At 37.2% G+C, this 7,919-nt stretch overlaps 1 protein-coding gene across 2 annotated transcripts in view; it reads right to left on the reverse strand.

The window, feature by feature from the left end:
• Positions 1-6,034, reverse strand: part of LRRC2 (leucine rich repeat containing 2) — a 75,196-nt gene extending 69,162 nt beyond the window's left edge. The window contains exons 1-2 of one of the 2 annotated variants that reach the window (XM_041480699.1): positions 5,905-5,978; positions 4,590-4,640 (exon numbers count right to left, since the gene is read on the reverse strand). The gene's annotated coding sequence lies outside the window, so the exon portion shown is untranslated. Of the gene's footprint in view, positions 1-4,589; positions 4,641-5,904 lie in introns of both variants that reach the window. The other variant, XM_041480700.1, reaches the window with a different exon arrangement.
• Between the last annotated feature and the right edge of the window lie 1,885 nt (positions 6,035-7,919).

Genomic DNA, 7,919 nt, shown 5'->3' on the forward strand with positions numbered 1-7,919 from the left:
TTTTTTTTTTTTTTTTTTTAGCTATTCTAAGATATTCCCTTCAGAAGCAGCTACACATTACATTTAAGGAAATATTTTTAGGTAATATAATAAATATATAAATAAATAAAATCCTCTCAAAATTTTTAAAATAGCTTTTTTTTTTTTTTTAATAAGCATTGCATTACTTGACAAGGTGATATGAGAGCTTGTAATCAGAGAAACTTGTATTAGTGGTAGAGAAAAGAAATTTTTTTTGGCTTCACTCCTTTCTGCTCTTTATGCTTTTTTTAGGAGGAGAAGGAATAAAAAAGTCCCTTTGAACACCATGGCCTTTGCATCTCTTCCTTAACCAGCATGTTATGTCAATCTTGTCCTTGTTTTCATCAATAAGGAAATCACGGAATCTGTGTAACTAGAATTTTCCTTCCACATTATAAACCACAGATTCTTTCTCTCCCCAGGGATGTACTATCAGTTCAAGATACAAAAGCCTGCAAAATAATCTCAATTTCTTCATTCCAGGGTCCTGTACCTTCACTAGAACACATTACCAAGCCCCTCCCCTACGAAGGAATTCTGACTCTTCCTATTGCAGGCCCCATCTCAATACAAAGACCCGTCTTCTTACCAAGTGTATTTAATAATCTGCCACTTCTCTGGGCCAGCTGAGGTGAGAAGAAGCAGTTGTTTTGTAAGAGCATTCTTTTGCTACCAGCATTTAGGTTTGCGTGCCCTATTGCTGTGAGCTATCCCTAGAAACATATAGCAGAAAAACTGCCTTTCCAGACACTTTTGTGCAATTTCTGCTCTTAGAAAAAAGAAAACACCTTTCTTTAATCTTGCAGAAACTTTATTCATTTAAATGTATCTATAAATAGGCCTATTAAAATCAAATACTGTCCTCATGTGTATAATGATATTGAGCATTTGGAGCATTTGGATGTTCTTAAGCATTTGGAGGATTAACTGGCAAAACACCATAATATTAGGGATGATACTCATCATGTGTTTTATTTAAATGATATCATATTAATGCCAAATATTATTGCAGTAAAAGCAGCTGCCTAAGTATCTGCATGGATTATTTTTATTTTATCATTTATATTATCGTTTATTTTATTTTATTGTATAAATTCACCTAAAAGTAGGCAGGCTGGTCTCTAGTATCTATTTCAGACATTCTTTTTTAAATAGTAAGAGTATTCAGCTCTAAAAATCAGAATCTCTTCAGTAAAGTGTTGAAAATATATAGGATGAAAAAGAAGATAACTACCTTGTAAATATCTATAGTCTTTATTATTTTATATTTATTGCTGTTCATGTTGTTGCTACAAATATACACATACTTCATATGTCAACTCTACAGTAAAACTGGAGAGGTTTAATCTGCTGTGCCTAAATGTCCTTGCTCCCTTCAGCTACTGATATCTCCAGCCCTTGTTTACGGGTCTGCCACAGCCATCTTTGATAGCAGCCGGTGATCCCGTGACCATTTGTGTTTGTTTCCACTTGACCTCTGAACCCTGAACAGGCATTGACTGGGTTTTTTCCTTTTTCTTTTTAGTTTTTTTCCCCCCTTGGCTTAAGGGAGAAATTTATGGCTTTCAATACCTCCAGAAGTGTCACCAACCAGAGTATGGAGGACCACTGGAGGCAACAAAGTTTCAAAATTAGGATGCTTTTTGGCAGCTCCTGGTGTTTAATGCTGAAGGAGTTCCATCTCCATCACCTGCACTTGCACCACAAAGTGACATGGACTACCTGGTCTTCAAAAAAGAGTTTAAGGATATATGATCTAAAAGCAACACTGAATTCTGGATGGAAGGCCTTCCACAGATAAAAAGTGCTTTTCAAATCAGCAACTTCATTGAAAGAACAATTTTCAGCCTTTCTGCACTTATCTCAGCATCTGAGACGGATCAATCAATGCATAAATACCTTGAGAAGCATACTATAAAAATAAATAAATAAATAAATAAATAAATAAATAAATAAATATAAGGAAAGGTCTTCTTTGAAAAGAAAAGCAGTGGAGCACAAGAAAAGTATTCTTAGCTATGATGACTCTGTGGTCTGCCGAGATTAACTGTACCGAACTCTTCTACAGCTCCTTCCTGTTTACCAACATTATCTGTCTTCTCTGCAGTGGGTAGAATACAGCCAGTGATAAGTCAAAACTGCATTGGCTTTATTATAGTAGAGTTTAAACTTCTCTGAACATAGCTGGGGTCAGTGTTAGTGCCGGCCAGCTTGTGTGTGCACCGTATTCTAGAACAAGACCTGTGTCTTGAGTCTGAAAGAGTCCAACATAATTTTGATACTACAGATAGAGCTAGTATTAGTCTCTGTTAACAGCTCTCCTGATTTCACATGGCACCAGGTTGCCCTAGAAAACAGCACTGTGTATACTTTCCTCTGCTGTTTTATGTGAGTTATTAAATTATTAACGTTTTGGTTTCTTCAATTTGCTTAACAACCTGGTTACTTGGGCCCTTTTTCTTTCAGATAATCACTGTGGGAGATCTGCTGCACTCTAATGAGTATTACTGGCAGGATTACATGGGGGAAAATATGAGTGAAATATTTCCTACCAATCCTGCAAATAATTTCTTAGGAAATAAGCTCACTCGCCCTGTGCTTCAGAATCATCAAGTCATTTATCTCAAGTTTTTAAATAATTCAGAGAAAACCTGACATTTGGATAGCAACTGAGCACATTTTTTATGTTATGAGGAAAAGATTAAATTAGAGAAACATGCTGTGATTGAAAGAGCAATAGAGATTGTGGCACTGTTCACCACATACAACTATATTTTGCTAACAGAACACAGCTTGTAAGTGGGGTATTGCTTCTCTGTGATGCTTGAGGAGTGGGAGAGGACTGCAAAGAGGGAAGATGCTCATCCCTACCTTGTTTTTCTTCTAGCAACAATCTTTTATTGTTCTACACCAGCAGGGAATTATCTTTCCTGCTAATTTGGTTGGTTTATCTGTCACTAATCTAGCCAAAAGTACAGATTTGACAGTGAGAGTTTGAGGTCTGTGATCCAAGATAAATTGTGTTTCAGAGCACATATGCATGCATGCACGTGATTGCTGGGTCCTGGGGAATATGTGGGCAGGGCAATGCGCTGGGATCACAGGGGGTGTCCCCCTGAAGGCCTGGGTCCCCAGAGATCCAATAAATGTAGCTACAGCACAGAATAAACACAAAAGGAAAGAGAAAATCTGCTCCAGGGCTGGAGAAGGCACTCCTGACACCTGGACATGAGCCCAGATGTTTTGGGAGTTTGAAATGTTCCTTCCTGTTCTCTCAAGAGTACAGTCTCAGCCAGCTGGCTCCTACATAAACAAACACAGACAGACAGTGACACTTTCAAGCTATTAATTAGTCTAACTTTCAGTGTAGTTAATTTCAGAAATTAGTGTCTTTCTGTATCATGGAGCTTAATCATGAAAGCTTTGATGAATTAAGGTCTTTTTTTAGTTTTCTTCTTTAGTTATTTCACGGAAGAGACATTTATGAATAGAATCTGACGTTACCCTCTTTCATACACAAATAAATAACTTTTGCAGTGTTTACATACCACAGCTAAGAGAAAATATATCTTTTTATTAACCTACTCATTATATCTCAGGTAAAAATAGCTATGAACACTATAAAGTTAAAAACAGATATGCAAGAGCTGAACTTGGTTTCCACACGTTTTTATGTGCATATTTCTCCTTGTCCAGTGCTGCAGCATAACGCTTTACTGTCAGTTTTCATTAATCAGTTCCTATTCTAGACATAAATTAACCAGTCTCACAAACAAGAGTCCTCTTTATCACTGCAGTCTTCACATCTTGATTTTTAGACAATTTTTCACAGGGTTATTCATTAATTAGGTCTTTAATTATGGATTAATTAGCAGCTGAATTACAATATTCCTTATACTTTCTCAACTCTTGTAACACTAATATGTTTGCCATCAAGCATGATAGATGTTACATATGCAAGGGGATTTATTACAGATGTATTCCCCTAGCACTTCAGTGAGCTGACTAATTATTCTTCCACTGACAATGAAGCTAATGAAACACTGGACTGATGTCTCTGACAAACATCCATTCTTTTTTTTTTTTTTTTCTACTGGGTATTGCTGAGGAGAGGTCTAATTCTCTTAAGACTGAGAGAAGGATGAGGTATTTGAAATGGGCATGCATTTTGAGGTTGTTTCTTATCAAAGGAAAAACAGCTAGAAGTGTATAACATATTAGTAAAGGTGTTGAATCTATGCATGTAGCTGCAGTCAGCAGGTGTAAACAATTGTCTTGGGTAGCATACAACAGAGTCCTGGGAAACAAAGTATGTTTTAAGAACTGATTAGAGAGATCCCAGTTAACCTCTCATACACAGACCCAAAGAAATTTGCATTCTTTGTCACTGAGCAAGACACCGAGGCTTTTATATACGATTAGATGATCTTAATTAAGCATAACATGGCACTCAGGTTTCTGAAACTTGTTTTGCATCCATTGTGTTTTTTAACACAATGTTTGATTGACTTCTTATTTGTCTTAAGGTTCCTGAACAATTCCCAAGAATTGAGGCTACTATTACTTACCTTTCATGTAGCCTTAGAGGGTCTGGCCTCGGAAGTTATCTCTGTGAATGACTACATCATAAATATTATTTTAGACTCTCTGCCTTAACTGACACTAATCAAAAACACACAAAATTTATCATTTTCTTTTTCTCTCTGGGGTGCATTTTGCATATATTGATCTAAGAATTCAATCCTGCCTCTACTGCAGAAGGAGAACAAAAACCTATGTCTGATCTACAGCAGTCCTATTTCTAGTGTTAGATACAAGATCATTAGTTGTATAATGAGTAAAACGGTCATAGCCAATTGCAAAGATGTTAAATTCTGTGATTTAAGATGGTAGATAATATAGATAAGCAAGAGATGATGCTGCTTTCAACTACTCCAGCCGTCAAGTTATTTTAGCTCTAATGGCCCAAACTCCACCATAAAGTCATGAGGTGGCATCTGTATTTTATTGTTCTCTCACCACAGCTGTGTCTTTAGTCTTTCCCACAAAACTTTCCCACATCTGTGGCTAGGGGACACAGGTGACATTGACAGCTGGGCACCTTCCTTTGGAGTAATTCTCCACTTTTACCTTCTGTCTGAGGAGAGCGAAGTGAGTGAAACTCTTTGGTATGATCTACCTCTTTGGCTAACAGGCATTATCATCCATCTCTTATCCTTGAAACTGTGCTCAATTAACTGCTGTTCAGAGGAAGAGAGCTGGTCAGTACCTTTTAACCTAGCAAGTAACATGTCAATGATAGCACATAAATGCTTGTGGTAGCAACAGCAATAATGACAATATTTGACTTTAAATGATAGGCTGTGTTCTCAAAAGATGTAGCGGGCTGTATTTCCTATGCCAGTTAGATTAACTGTAAGTAGCCTTCAGAAAGTGAAGTTCTATAACTCTTTTTAAATTCTACTGTAGATTTTGACAGACAGCAAAGATAAATGACTGACCTCTCAAACCATTTTTTTATTGAAAATCATTCTCACACCAGCATATGTCCTTGAGATGAAATAGCAATGGTTTATTATAACTGAGTCACGGAGTGGAACTTGAAAGGTTTCCTAAATTATAAAGTTTGGATTTGTCACAAGTGTGAATCTATTTACAGGAGCTATGCACAGGGTGAATCTCACTCTCTTTAAAGATACCCACCAAACATACTGCCTTGGACTAAATTCTCTCTGCTTCAACTATTTTTCCCATATGCATTAGTTTTTAAAGATCCGCAGCACAACAGGAGCAACCTGAGAGCTACTTCTCACTTTTCCTGCCACTTTCCACCTTGACCCCACACATCTGAAGAAACACATAATCAGCAAAACTGTCACTTACCTACTACTAAAGAACACAAGTGTCCAGAGCTCCTGAGTGTGCTCTGCAGTTATTCAATGTGGGACACTGAGGTTGTTTATAGCATAGCACAGCCCATGGCCAGCCAGATCTGTTTGAACCCTGCAGCGTGACTAGCCTTCCAGATGTACTAATATGCTATATTTGTAAAGTGATAACATGATCTGTGGTCTTACAGCAGAGACACAGGCAGGATAAAGTGTCTGCACTGCATGAGTCAACGCAGGATGGAAACAACAGTGCTAGGACAGCATCTCATTTGCTTCAAGGGAAGTGTGACAGAGCTAATATTACTCATGTATATTTGTTGGAAAAGGGCAAGGAGAATAAAAGAAAAATGCATATACAGTCTGAATTCCCCCAGTACAGGCTACCTTTTCCTTTCCACATCCATTCAATTCTGAAATAAATATACACATGTGTACGCAGACTATCACCATGCAGTTTGCATGACTGATTGATTTACAGCAAATTCTGCTTTTTCTTGCTGATGGTGGCTCACCTTTTTTAGAACAATGCTTGTCACTTGTATTCCTGCTTATTGTTAGTAGAACAGAAGGGCAAGGCTGTGGGCAGCCAGAGATCATCTTGCTGCAGGATCAGCATTGCCAGGGCAGGGGCTGATAAGTTCAAGGAGCTGATACAAGCTATGGGCCAAAGGGATGAGTTCTGGGGATGCAAGAGTGAAGATGAACATGGACAAAGAAGCCCATCAGGAAGCTCATGGCCCTCCCTGACAATTCAGCATGAATGGTTGACATTTTCTGATTGTAGAAGGAAGGAAGGAAGGAAGGAAGGAAGGAAGGAAGGAAGGAAGGAAGGAAGGAAGGAAGGAATTTAAAATTCAGCTTTTCAATTAAAATAGTTTCATATTTTAAGTCTTTTTTTTAAAAAAAAACAATCTTTTTCAACAATTTCTGCTTATTTTTCATCCCTGCCAGTAGCAATAACCATTAATTACTGCATCTGGGCTTAGCTTAAGCTTCAGATACTAGTTTTACATTGCTGTGCTTTCAGTGATCTTGCTGAAATCACATCATATTAGAACAGGAAAGTCATGATCTGTAAGTTTAAATGTTCAATTTTGTCTTCAAGTCTGAAAGACATAATGTCAAGATTCACTTTGATCTTTTTCAATGCAGTGTGTTTCAAGGTATGGTAACATACCTGAAGGATCCTGCATCACATATCCTTACTCTTCAGTCATCTTAGTCTTCACAAATATCAATAATAAATAGGGATCACCACATCCAATTTTCCTAATACATGTTTATTTTCTGATAAAAGTGCCCACAAATTTGCATGGTTTTTTGCCGTATAGCTATATGGATTACTTGCTGTAATTACCTGAGCATTATTAGACTTCAGCCACAAAAGCTGATGATGAAATCATTGAGGAAGACAATACTTTGGAACAGGGAAAGTTCATCCCTTCTTTATCCTAAAGCATGGTGTGTAATTCTCCTTTTGTGCACACTGCCTAGGAAAACATGTTGCTATATTTTTGTTCAGAATGTGACAACATGAAATAATAATTAATTAGCAATTATATTAAGAAAATACTGACCTCCATCTTACTTTTTCAGGATCCATCCCTTGCTGTACTTGTAGGTGTTGCTTTTGGCAAAAGAAGGTAAGAGTGTTAAGTGTTTAAATACAGAAATGTGTTTCAGTAACAGAAAGCTGAGCTTGCAGTTAATTCCTTGGCCTTAGCCAAGGATTCATAGATCAGCTAACCTTCCAACTACAATCATAGCTTACCCATGACAAGGAGAGGCTTGAGATATTTGCTGGAAAGGGAATGAGAAAAAAAGATCAGCTGATGAAGTAGGCATCACCTAAATTTTAAAAAAATAATCCTATTAAAGAAAATGCACTAAGGATGGAAAAACAACTGAGGAATGGCATGAAAGATTTAGAGGAATATTAAAAAGTGACTGACTGGGAAGAGAGATAAAGGGGTGAGAGGAACAGAATCTATAATACTGTATAGTTGT

The sequence above is a fragment of the Pyrgilauda ruficollis genome, unplaced genomic scaffold (genome assembly GCF_017590135.1).
Source record: "Pyrgilauda ruficollis isolate IOZ18807 unplaced genomic scaffold, ASM1759013v1 scaffold53, whole genome shotgun sequence".
NCBI classification, from domain to species: domain Eukaryota; kingdom Metazoa; phylum Chordata; class Aves; order Passeriformes; family Passeridae; genus Pyrgilauda; species Pyrgilauda ruficollis.